A 13,104-nucleotide genomic window follows, 5' to 3' on the forward strand; every position below is an offset into this window, starting at 1 on the left:
ATTATGTCAAACCCTTAAGAACTTTACTGTCAAAAGGGACCAAAATTAAAACCCTATATTGAAGGGACTAAAAGTGACAAATGCCTCAAATATGTGTGGCCAAAGTCCAATACTTCAAAAACCTATGTTCCTAGGGGAACACCAAATTAATCTATTATATAATATATTGTTAATTGAACTATGAGAAATGCATTCATGTTATTATTTATAGTGGTTGTTGCAATTGACTTTTTTGAAAACATAAGTGACTTTTTTAGAACTAAAAAACCTACAAAGTGACACTAGGAGGTCAAAGTGGTCATGTTGAACCTGTTGAACCTTTTTACCGATCACATTTGGTTTTGTACATCGAAATATGACAAAACTACAAAATTGGTCCCTATGGTAATCACAAAACTATGGATAAAGTCCAAAAAGTTTTCAATTTTGCATGAAATGTCCAAAATCAAGATTTTTTTTTTTGTATTTTTAGTCATTTTAGTCTCCTTCCGTCTTTTTAAGTCTTGGATTTTTTTACTATTTTTATTTATTTTTTTATAAATACACACTCAACGTCTTTCTTATTCATTTTCGTTTATAAAGAAAGCGCACACACTTCTTCTTCATTCTTCTTGTTTATGGTTCTTCGTTCTTCTCCTTCTCGTGTTCAAGCTTCAATAATGGTGTTCTGTTTTTGTGGAAATGTTGTTGTTATGGTAACCTCCTGGACCTCATGAAACCCTAGTCGTCGCTTCTATGCAAGCCCTAAAATGTTAAGGAAACTCATATTAGGTTAATGTTTTAACATTAATTGTGCAATAATTCTTCTACTTTGTTGTATTCATGTAGGGTTCAAGATGTGGATTTTTGGGTTGGGTCGATCCCTTAATGTGTCATAGATTAATTGCTATAATACTAGGGCTGTTGAGAACAATCAATATGCAGGAGGTTGAAGTAACTCACCTTAGGATATATTTGGTTGCCCCGTCGATCTTGTTTCTATTCTTTATGTTGTTTTGGAAATAGGAATTAGATGGTAGTGTCATGGACCGAGTTTCTGGAAAATTCCACGATCATCTAGAGAACTCTAGAACGATCAAGTATACTCGAGAAGTCTCCGGAGAGATCACGAATGCTCTACGGGACCCTGGAAGATACTAGAATATTATAGATGTTCGTGGAACAAATGAGAACGATAAGGAATATTCAAGAATGCACTAGACGAAGCTAGAACGACCCATAAGACTTTGGAACGATCTAGAACACGCTAGATCATACAAGAACGATTTGGATAATGTTGGGACGACCTAGATATTTCTAGAACATCGTAGACAAGTATACCATATTCTAGAGTCTTGTAAAATCCATGTATATAATAGGAAGAGTCTAGGTTATTCAAGAATGATCGGTACCTAGAAACTTCCATTTGAGGAGGTGTAAGGTTCCTATAAATAGGGAGAAGGGCTGATTTGCCAAACCATCGAGAAGTTGCCTTGTAAAGAAGTTGAGTTATATAATAGAAGCTTTCTTGAAGTTTCCCTTGTCGTAACTCTTGCTTCCTAAGTTCGTTAGTACATCGAGATCGTCGAAGTTAGACTGACTTGGTCGAAGAAGCACTAAGTGGCATACAATATTGACTAGTCTAAACGAGTCAACCCGTGACAAGTAGTATCAGAGCCTAGAGTTCGTGCAAGCAAGAGATCGAAGTTATGGAAGGAGGAAGTAGTGAAGTAGCAGACCTACCCCCTGTCGTCGATAAGAGAGGAAGAAAGTCCATGAAGAGGGACCAATCGATAGTTGCCTTGGCAAGCTTAGAGAACAAGCTTACAAGGACGGAGATCAACATCGGTGAGATCCTTGAATGGAAGGATATCGTTGATCAATTCGTTGCTGAGATAAGTGACACGAGCGATGGATTAAAGGAGACCATTGGTGTCATCAAGGAAGAAGCCCTTGGACTTATCAACACCGTGAAAAATGAGTTCTGTGAGAAGGTAGACGCATTACAAGCCGAAGTAAACTTGTTCAAGGTAGCAATCGCCGGAGGTACCATTGCGAGAACGTTTCCGCACATAAAAGCACCCAAACCATTGAAGTATGGAGGTAAACGCGATCCCAAAGAACTTGACGAATTCTTTTGGTCGATGGAATGTTACTTAAATGCTAGTCAAGTGAAAGACGACAAGACGAAGGTAGATACAACCGTACTTTATCTATGCGAGAGTGCAGCTCTATGGTGGCAAAGGAAGCACGGTGATATTGAAAAAGGATTATATACTATAGACACATGGGAAGAATTCAATAGGCAACTTAAGAGACAATTCTGCCCACATAATGTTGAAGACGTAGCGATGAAGAAACTTCGTGGTCTAAAGCATATTGGATCCATCTGAGACTATATAGTCGAGTTTACGAGCTTGATGCTAGAGTTACCCGACATGCACGAGAAGAAAAAACTTTTCTATTTCATGGATGGACTAAAATCTTGGGCCTACAACGAGCTCAGGAGGTAAAATGTCAAAGACGTCGACGAAGCTATTGCCATGGCAGAAGATCTAATGGAATTTCAAAAAGAAAGCATAGTTAAGAGGAATAGTGGGGGAGAACAATCTATGTCAGAACTGGAACCAAAACAAAACACACCCCAACCTTCGAATACGAAAGGAAAAGCAATCGAAGGAAGAAACCGAAGAGAATAACGAAAGGAGATCAAGTGCTACTTGTGTGATGGTCCTCACTTGATCCGAGACTGTCCGAAGAAAAAGACATTTTATGCGACGGTGTTACAAGAAGAAGAAGAAGAAAAAGAAGTTCACATGAGTTCCATGCGACTTTAAAACTCTATGACAAAAGACGAGACAAGGGAATCGAAAGGGAGTGGTTCTAAGGTAGGAAGTCTCATGCTAGTCGAAGCCAAGTTGAATGGAGGAAATACCAAAGCACTAATAGATTCAGGTGCGACTCACAACTTCCTTTTTGAAAACGAAGCAAAGAGATTGGGAATCCACTACCTGAAAGAAGAAGGCCATTTGAAGGTTGTTAATTCTCCCTAATATTGCCATATTTATATCTATTTTTAGGCAATATTTAAGTACGCTTTTATTAAAAAGTTGGTAATTTGTTTAGAATAATGGTACTTATGAGCTTAAATGTTATTTGCAGCCAAAAAGAAGACATTTTGAAGAAAAGGGACTAAAAGCATTAAAGGAAGAAACTTTGGGAGTTAAAAGAATAAAGGAAAATAAAATCTGGAAAAAACGTTCTCACGTCGTGAGAACTGGAAGATTCACGACGTGAGAGTTAGTTCTAGAAGATATGTATGCGAGTGAAGGAATCCTTGACGGGCACGGTTATCTGGAACTCACGATGTGAATATCTTATTATTCACGACGTGAATTTGTAAAAATCAGCAACTATATAAACCCTTGACCATTACGAATAGAGGGGACTTTTGGCTAGAGAAAGGGGTTCCACAAGGCGATTTTGATTAGAAGAAAAGTCCTGGAAAGAAGCTTTCAACACCAAAAGAGTGAAGGTACATAATTTAGTTTATCTATTTGTTAACTAGGAGCATGTTTCATTATACTTTGATTTGTGTTAGTATGTTAGTTGCTATTATGAGCAGCTGAATCTAGCTACTCTTGTTTAGCTAGATGAAGCTTCCAACTTATGAATAGCTTAATTTTTATGGATTTATTTAGTTGGTAAATTGCTTGTGTTTGATTTATAGTTACCTAGCATGCTTGTGTTTGTTTCTCTAGTTGCTTGATTTCATGTTCTGTGTAGCTTAGTGACCATTATCTGCATGAACTTGTTTACCTAATGATTTAGTGAACATGAAATCGTTAGAGCTAGGATTGACCAATCTTAGTTAGTAATCAAAGTAAATAGACTTAGCTGTGTTAGAGAACGTGGATTGTGACTATAATTGCGTTTACATAATAAATCTTACATAGCATATTCATATTCATAATTGGTTCTGTGTTTAATTGTGTGTGACCATACATAGTTTGACATGAATTAGTTAATTATTGGTCAAATTAGAATTAAATTACTAATACAATTAAAACCAACTATATAATCCATAATTATTAGCTAGCCATAAGGAAGAAGTGGATTCAAACTAGACAAGAGTGTGTTTTTACTTATTGATTGAATTTGAATTAAGTTCGTCTGATCTTGTAAAATCGGATAAAACCCGTTCTAAACTTGTTAATAATTAGGTTAATTTGATAGCAAATAGATTAATTAGTAACACCGTTCCCTGTGATCGACACCCGACTTACCCAAGCTATACTGTAATCCGAGTAGGTACACTGCCTATAAGTGCATAGTTAGTTTAAGTTTGTTAGGTTATAAATATTAAAATTAGTGGGTACTTTCGTGCACATCAAGTTTTTGGCGCCGTTGCTGGGGAGCGGCGCGTTTATTAGTTTATTTAGTTGCATTAGATTAATCGACCCTTTTTGTGGAATAAAATCTGCAAAAAGTTAATTAGTTATTTTTTTATTAGCTTAGTTGATTAGCATATAAAAAAAATTTTGTTTTTTGTTTCTGTCATAGAATTCACGACGTGAGTTTTATAAACCCACGACGTGAAAGCTGCGATTTTCAGTTTTTTTAGTATTTTCTTATTTTAGTTCAGTTTTACATTTTTAGTTTAGCAAGTTGCAGGAGTTCATGACCAGAGGATCTACCACACCTTTGGTGCCACCAATTGATGATCCAGAAGCTGCACTTCACAAGAAGACTGATAAGAAGACGCCACTGCAAGAATTAAAGTCAGCATTTTCAAGAAAGTCGGGAAAGAAGACAGGAGAGTCAAGTTCATCCTCAAGGCACAAGAGCAATTTTGAGCACTTGGATCAAATACCCGTCCAAACCGAATCCGAATACGATACCGAGCCGAAATTTGAAGAACATACAAGCGAACCCGAGAACGAGCCAAGGAACGAGATGGCAGCAATTGAAGAGATGTCCATGGGAGCTTACAAGAAGCGGATCCGAGAAGATGTGGGTCCCGGTTTAGTCCAACCCGCAATACCTGCCACTATCACATTCGAGTTGAAGGGGCACATCTTGACTACACTGAAGGATATCCCATTTTTTGGGAAAGATCATGAGGATGCTTTTAAGCATTTAGATGAAGTCAACGACATTGCGGATTACTTCAATGTCCCAAATGTCAACAGAAACACCGTCTTGCTTAGGATGCTTCCCATTACTTTCAAGGGAGCTGCTAAAGAGTGGTTAAAATCACTTCCACCGGGTACAATCACCACTTGGGCTCTAATATGTGAGCAATTCCTGGAGCAGTTTTGCCCGCCATCCAAGATAGCTAAACTCAAGAAGGCAATAGCCAACTTTGAGCAACAGCCGGGGGAGTCATTATACGAAGCAAGGGAGCGGTACAAGGTCTTGCTCATGAATTGCCCTCAACATGATCTAAATGTGCAACAAGAGATGTCGATTTTCTATGATGGGGTCAACGTTATGACGAGACAACTCCTTGACTCTCAAGGACCTTTGACAAAGAAAAATCCATGGGAGGTCAAGGAGCTGATTGAAGAATTCGCGAAGCACTCTCGCGAATACCACAACCCTAGGCAAGATGGGATCAAAGGCGGTGGAGGGGCCCAAACTGAAGAAATAGCAGCTGTGATGGCTATGCTGAATAATTTGGATCGAAGGATAATACAAATGGACCAGTCAATTCATGCTATGAGAGTGGGTTGCAAGAGGTGTAGTGGTCCGCACTTGACCAAGGATTGTCATTTAGATGAGTTTGGGAACAGAAAAGCTCAAGTGTGCTACTCGAGTGGGGATAAGTTTGATGAAGACTGGAGGAAACCAAAGAAGGAGTGGCTGCCATATGAAGAGTATAAAAAGAAAAAAGAAGAGAAGTATAGGCAGACAGGTCGAGGCTTCTATCAAAAGGAGCAGCCACCAGCTGAGAAGAAACCCGATCTAGAGACCTTGTTGATGAAGTTTATGGAAGCTTCGGAAAAGAGACATGATGCTACTAATGTTGCTATTATTGAATAGCAAACTTTAATAAAGAATCAACAAGCCTCCATCAATAAACTTGAAGTACAATTTGGTCAACTAGCCACTCTGGTTCATGAGAAGTTATCCCCGAAAAATCCCGAAACGAAGGCCCAATCTCATGTAATGGCCATAGATACTGAAGAAGAGGCCATCTCTGAGTTCTTAGAAGCCTTAGAAGTTGAACAACAATAGCCCGATCCAAAGTTGAAGAAGCCCAAGCTCGAAAATCAAGATGCTGCTGAATTTCAGAATTCACGACGTGAACCATATAAGTTCACGACATGGGCCCGTCATGAACAGAAAAATTTTGTAGCTGGTTCGGGTTATCAGCCGCCTTTGCCTTTTCCTTCCCGAGCTACCCTTAGTCCACTGGAAAGGGAGCATCTGGAGTTTGTTAAGCACGTGAAGGGTATCCCGATTAATACTCCTTTTGTCGAGTCCTTATCCAAAATTCCCAAGCATCATAAATTACTGCAAGATTTGATAGACACTCGCAAGCAGTTAAAGAAGCATTCTAAGGTGATTCTAAGTGATCAAAGCTCAAAAGCTGTGTTGGGAGAGACACTTAAGAAGATGGGAGATCCTAGCCGCCTCACTCTTCCGTGTCAGTTTGGTAACAAAATGAAGGTTAATGCTTTAGCCGATTCTGGGGCTAGCATTAATTTGATGCCTTATACATTTTATCAGAAGTTGGAAATTCAGAAGATGAAGGCTACAAGAGTGACTATTCACATAGCGAACCGTTCAATGACACAACCCCGGGGCATTGTGGAGGATATTTTGGTGAAAATTGGAAAATTTGTTTTTCCAATAGATTTTGTAGTTTTGGATATGAAGGAAGACCCCGATGTTCCAATTATCCTTGGTCGTCGATTGCTTAACATTGCTGGAGCTCTTGTTGGTATTCGCGAGTCTAAGCTCACCTTGAGGGTTGGAGATGAAAAAGAAGTTTTTGGGATAGAAGATGGCTTCCAAAGGAATCATGTTCAAGAAGAGGTGTTCACAATCAATGAAGATAATGAACTTGAAAAACTAGAAAAGCTTATGGAAGAAGAGATCAAGACAGTTCATCCAGTCAAAAGAACAAAACCAAGAGCATATATTCCATATTTGGTTGAAGTCATTGCTTACAAGAGTCCACCTTCTTGGGTAAGCAAGGAAGATGATGAGATGACAAGTGATGAAGAGGAGGTTATTTCAAGGGTGACAAAGCCAGTGGTGAAAGAGGAGAAGGATGCTATGGAATGCAGGGTAAAGGGACCAAACGCAAGCTTGATGAAGAAGAGGTCAAAGCAAAAAAAAAGAGAATTCAAAGAAGGCGTATAAAAGGCGAGTTCAAGCTTACAAGACGCGATTCAAGGAACAAAAGATCCTAGTGGTGGATTCTTTCGAGAACTCAACGTAGGAGGCACGGAGTCCAGCTCAAGACTCCAAGAAAAAGAAGCGCTTCTCGGGAGGCAACCCGAGTTTGGTGTGCAATTTTTTTTCTTTTCTTTTTGTATTTTAGTCTTAAAAACATAGATCATGTCATCCAACTCGATTAGAACATAATTAAACACTGAATGTAGGGACCTTAAAATGGAGGTAGTAATAATTGAGAATTTAGTTAAAGCCAAAATTGATTTACTATAAAATTTTCCTTCCAGACCATATTCATGACGTGAATCGTGAATGAACCGGATAAATACTCAATAATAGAGTTTAACCCATTAGACTAAGAGGCCCAAGATCAATCCGTGAGTGCATGGCCCAATTTTAGCCCAGATGAAATTCACGACGTGAATCTTTGGTGAACTCACGACGTGAGTTTCCAATTACACGGGACCACAGGATAAAGCCCTAAAATAACTAGTTGACCCCCATTTGTTTATACCGCACGAAGTGGAAGCGAAATCTGGTCCCCCTTGGTCCCCATTGCTCCGATTTTGGCCGAAAACTCCCCTAATCTTCTTTGTGCTTACGTAATACTTCCATCAAAGGTAATAATTATTGATTTTTAAGTTTAGTTTTTGCTCTAGTAGATGAACTTGGGGTTAGGGTTCATTAATTGAGAGAAATGACGAAATTAATTCTTCAAAGTTCTGTAATAACCTCTGAATGTTTATGCTATGTGTTTGGAAGTGGTATAGGAGTAAAACCCATTGATATTGTGACTAGATTTACCCCCCCCCCCCCCCCCCCCCATTGTCGCGATTTTGCTTGCTGATATTGCGAATTCACGACGTGAATCGTGGGACTGAACAGTTATCTGTTTTCCTTTATGTCTAAATTGTTGGGTTGTTGTTTTGGCTGTGTTTGTTCCTTGTTTTTGCAGAAATGGCACCTAGAAGAGACTTACCTCTTGGGACTGCAAGTTTACACCCATTTTACGAGTTTCCAACCACTACACCCCGTGATGTTTACATGCGATGGAATACCCGGTTGGGATGGCTCTACAATCGAGAGTTTGCGATGGCTCCCACTATTCAGTGGGCAAGGATGAGGGAGGTTGGCTTGGTTGATAGGATGTCCCAATACCTAACAAAAATCTTTTTGGGGGACGGATTCCAATTTACATGCAAGGGGTGGTTCAATCTGTTTAACATCCAGGAGCGTGTATATAAGGAGCTTTGCGTGGATTTCTTTTCCACAGTCACATTCCATGACAATGTCAGAGATCCTACTTGTCCCCGAGCTTTGATCTTTCGTTTAGGTGGGGAGTATCGGGAGTGCAGTCTAGTGGAGTTTTCTCGCCGTACGGGGCTCTATGAAGCTCATGAGACCATCACTCATGAGTTTATTTTATTTTTGAGGGACGCCACGTGGGTGTATGCGGATGGAGTTTCGGGGCCTGAGTTTTGGAGCAACATTGCCACTGGAGTGTTTAATTCCGGTGTATCTCCCAAGAGTAGCATCAAAAGCCCGATACACCGCCTCATCCATCGATTAATCACTTTCTCCATTCATCACAAGCGTCACGGTGATAAAGTTACTAAAAGTAACTTGTTCTTTTTATGTTGCATCTTACAACTGGGTGTTTGCTGCAACATCCCCTATTTTTTGGCACGGTATTTGGCGGACTATGCGACAAGTGCTCGTCCTGGAAGCCCCATTTGTGGAGGGCATTTTGTTACCCGATTGGCCCGCTCTTATGGTCTTCGTTCCTGATATCACTCGTTCCCTAACATGTATTGAGGGGAATGAGTTCAGTATGGGGTACCTGGAAACAATGAGGGTGGTCAAAAACTATGGGACATATTGGGGAATTGTTTGAGATGATGATGAGGAGGAGCCGGCCGGACAACCTGAACCACAACCACGGCCGAGGCGCAGGAATGTGAGAGGACGGGGAGAACGCGGGCAGCCAATACATCCCCCCACATCCATGGTGGGAGCACCTTTTGGGAGTGACATGGCTGGTTATTTTGACCAGTTATCGTTGAGTGTCAATTGGATCGGAGTTACTATGGAGAATGTTGTCCGGCATCTTGGGGTGGAGCAGCCGCCTCATTTAGGGTATCATTACCCGATTTGCCCAAGATGGACGGAGTATGGCGGACATGGAGGTGATGGAGCTGGAACCAGTGGAGCACATGATGATGAGGAGGATGATTGATTGTTGTTTATTTTTATTTTGTTTGTTTTGTTTATGGTTTGTTTTTATGTTGTTTTGTTTTGTTGGGATTGTAAGAACTATTAAGATATTATGTTACTTTTATTCTTCTTTGGTGGTTATTTCTCAGAAATTGCTAGGAGCGCCTAGAAAGGATAACGAGATATAAGTGCGTACGTCTTTAGCCGGGAGTGTTTAAAGTCGAGAGTCGAGACCCATATTTTAAAATAAGTGTGGGGTGAGTCAAGAGAGTGGATAGTCAGCGAAAGAGTCAAAAACTGGTGAATTTAGAAGAGTCTTAATACATTAAGACATTGGATTGAATTGTGCACATTAGAAGAAGATTTAACAATGTTTTTCTGTCTGCCCAGTTTTCACGACGTGAACCCTTTTTACTCACGTCGTGAGTCAGTTCTCAGAATACGCGTAATTGCGACTTCACGTCGTGAATTTACTTAAGCTCACGTCGTGAATCTAAGGTTTTTACAAGTTCAAGGCCCTTGAGATATTATTCTTTCATGGGTTGATACCATTCTTCTTGTCATTATTCTGGAGATTATTTTAGCTCATTTTCACTACCATCCAATGTGGCGTATGCTTTCCCACATTGTTCGTTCTATTTTGAAGATTTCCACCACACTTTTAGAAGATTGAAGGCTGGATTTCATGTTTTGCCGGTGCATTTCTTATCTCGCGAGTTCATGATCCAAGTTTCTATTTCTCAGAGTCCATATTCAATATGCACGTTTTCCACACTTTTGGAGATGTTTACGCCACTATCCAAGGGGAGTCTGTTCATTTTTCTTCATTTTTCTTAATTTTGATTTATTTTATGCATACAATGAGGGCATTGTATGAAATAAATGTGGGGTAGGGGTAGAAAAAGTAAATTACTAGAAAATTTTAATCCTACTTTTTAATAATTGAAATTTTTAATAATTGAAATTTTTAATAATTACTAGTAAATTACTAGAAAATTTGATAATTGAAATTTTTAATAATTGAATCTAGTAATAATAATTTGAATTGTAGTTGCTAGTGTTATATGCGATGATCCGATAAGAGTTCAAATGTTTAGTTGAGCCAATACACGTTATAGTGCATTTGTGGCCTCCCTTATTTTAGTGAAATCGCGGAACAAAAACATAACCCCGCTTGGTTTGAGGGATGCAATATGTTTAGCAGCCTAAACCTGAAATGTATCCAGGAAAATTATTATCGTTAACCAATAAAGGTTGAAGTTGAGCGCCTCTGCTTAAGCATGTAGGTTTGGAGTGAAAAAAAGTGAGGTACATGTAAAAAAAGTGAGAATTGCAAGAAAAGTTTGAAGAATTTTGGAGCAAATAAAGTGAAGATCAAAAGATCAAAATTCCGAAGAAATTCAAAAAGTTGAAGATACCAGAAATCAAATCAAACAAGGTGGTGAATTCAAAGAAATCAAAGAGCAAATGCCAAAGAAATGAAGAATTCCAAAGAGCTCCATAGTGGTATCATAAATTGTAATTCTAGATTATGTATGCTTGGGTTGCTCCAACTAAAAATACCTTGAGGTTAGGAGGTTTTTTGCGGATGGATTCGGAGGGTTGCATCAAATGAGCATTGTACGGAAGAAGTGGGCGAGTGTTTATGAAGATTGTGAGTATTTAAAGTATGGGGGTACTTTAGGAAAATTTTAGACGCAAATGCATGCGTTGAGGTCTTGGCGTAATGGTTGGGCTGGAATCGGATTGTTCTATATGATGTTAGTAATAAAGGGTTAAGTTTAAATTTGCTTGAGGGCAAGCAAAGCCCAAGTGTGGGGTATTTTGATATTGCCGTATTTATATCTAGTTTTAGGCAATATTTAAGTACATTTTTATTAAAAAGTTGGTAATTTGTTTAGAATAATGGTACTTATGAGCTTAAATGTTATTTGCAGCCAAAAAGAAGACATTTTGAAGAAAAGGGACTAAAAGCGTTAAAGGAAGAAACTTTGGGAGTTAAAAGAGTAAAGGAAAAGAAAATCAGGAAAAAGCGTTCTCACGTCGTGAGAACTGGAAGATTCATGACGTGAGAGTTAGTTCTAGAAGATATGTACGCGGGTGAAGGAATCCTTGACGGGCACGGTTATCTGGAACTCACGACGTGAATATCTTATTATTCACGACGTGAATTTGTAAAAATCAGCAACTATATAAACCCTTGACCGTTACGAATAGAGGGGACTTTTGGCTAGAGAAAGGGGTTCCACAAGGCGATTTTGATCAGAAGAAAAGTCCTGGAAAGAAGCTTTCAACACCAAAAGAGTGAAGGTACATAATTTAGTTTATCTATTTGTTAACTAGGAGCATGTTTCATTATACTTTGATTTGTGTTAGTATGTTAGTTGCTATTATGAGCAGCTGAATCTAGCTACTCTTGTTTAGCTAGATGAAGCTTCCAACTTATGAATAGCTTAATTTTTATGGATTTATTTAGTTGGTAAATTGCTTGTGTTTGATTTATAGTTACCTAGCATGCTTGTGTTTGTTTCTCTAGTTGCTTGATTTCCTGTTCTGTGTAGCTTAGTGACCATTAACTGCATGAACTTGTTTACCTAATGATTTAGTGAACATTAAATCGTTAGAGCTAGGATTGACCAATCTTAGTTAGTAATCAGAGTAAATAGACTTAGCTGTGTTAGAGAACGTGGATTGTGACTATAATTGCGTTTACATAATAAATCTTACATAGCATATTCATATTCATAATTGGTTCTGTGTTTAATTGTGTGTGACCATACATAGTTTGACATGAATTAGTTAATTATTGGTCAAATTAGAATTAAATTACTAATACAATTAAAACTAACTAGATAATCCATAATTATTAGCTAGCCATAAGGAAGAAGTGGATTCAAACTAGACAAGAGTGTGTTTTTACTTATTGATTGAATTTGAATTAACTTCGTCTGATCTTGTAAAATCGGATAAAACCCTTTCTAAACTTGTTAATAATTAGGTTAATTTGATAGCAAATAGATTAATTAGTAACACCGTTCCCTGTGATCGACACCCGACTTACCCAAGCTATACTGTAATCTGACTAGGTACACTGCCTATAAGTGCATAGTTAGTTTAAGTTTGTTAGGTTATAAATATTAAAATTAGTGGGTACTTTCGTGCACATCAAGTTTTCTAGAACATCGTATACAAGTATACCATATTCTAGAGTCTTGTAAAATCCATGGATATAATAGGAAGAGTTTAGATTAGTCATGAATGATCGGGACCTAGAAACTTCCATTTAAGGAGGTGTAAGGTTCCTATAAATAGCGAGAAGGGATCATTTGCCCAAACCATCGAGAAGTTGCCTTGTAAAGAAGTTAAGTTATATAATAGAAGCTTTCTTGAAGTTTCCCTTGTCGTAACTCTTGCTTCCTAAGTTCGTTAGTACATCTAGATCGTCGAAGTTAGCCTGACTTTGTCGAAGAAGCGCTAAGTGGTACACGGTATTGACTAGTCTAA

General features: G+C 38.6%; 1 non-coding gene across 1 annotated transcript; it reads right to left on the reverse strand.

Moving 5' to 3' along the window:
- Positions 1–5,319: 5,319 nt before the first annotated feature.
- On the reverse strand, positions 5,320–5,426 carry LOC128134000 (small nucleolar RNA R71). Its single transcript, XR_008232325.1, has one exon. It is a non-coding gene; the product is annotated as a small nucleolar RNA R71 (small nucleolar RNA).
- Positions 5,427–13,104: the final 7,678 nt, after the last annotated feature.

Source organism: Lactuca sativa, chromosome 4, assembly GCF_002870075.4.
Source record: "Lactuca sativa cultivar Salinas chromosome 4, Lsat_Salinas_v11, whole genome shotgun sequence".
Classification (NCBI taxonomy): Eukaryota; Viridiplantae; Streptophyta; class Magnoliopsida; order Asterales; family Asteraceae; genus Lactuca; species Lactuca sativa.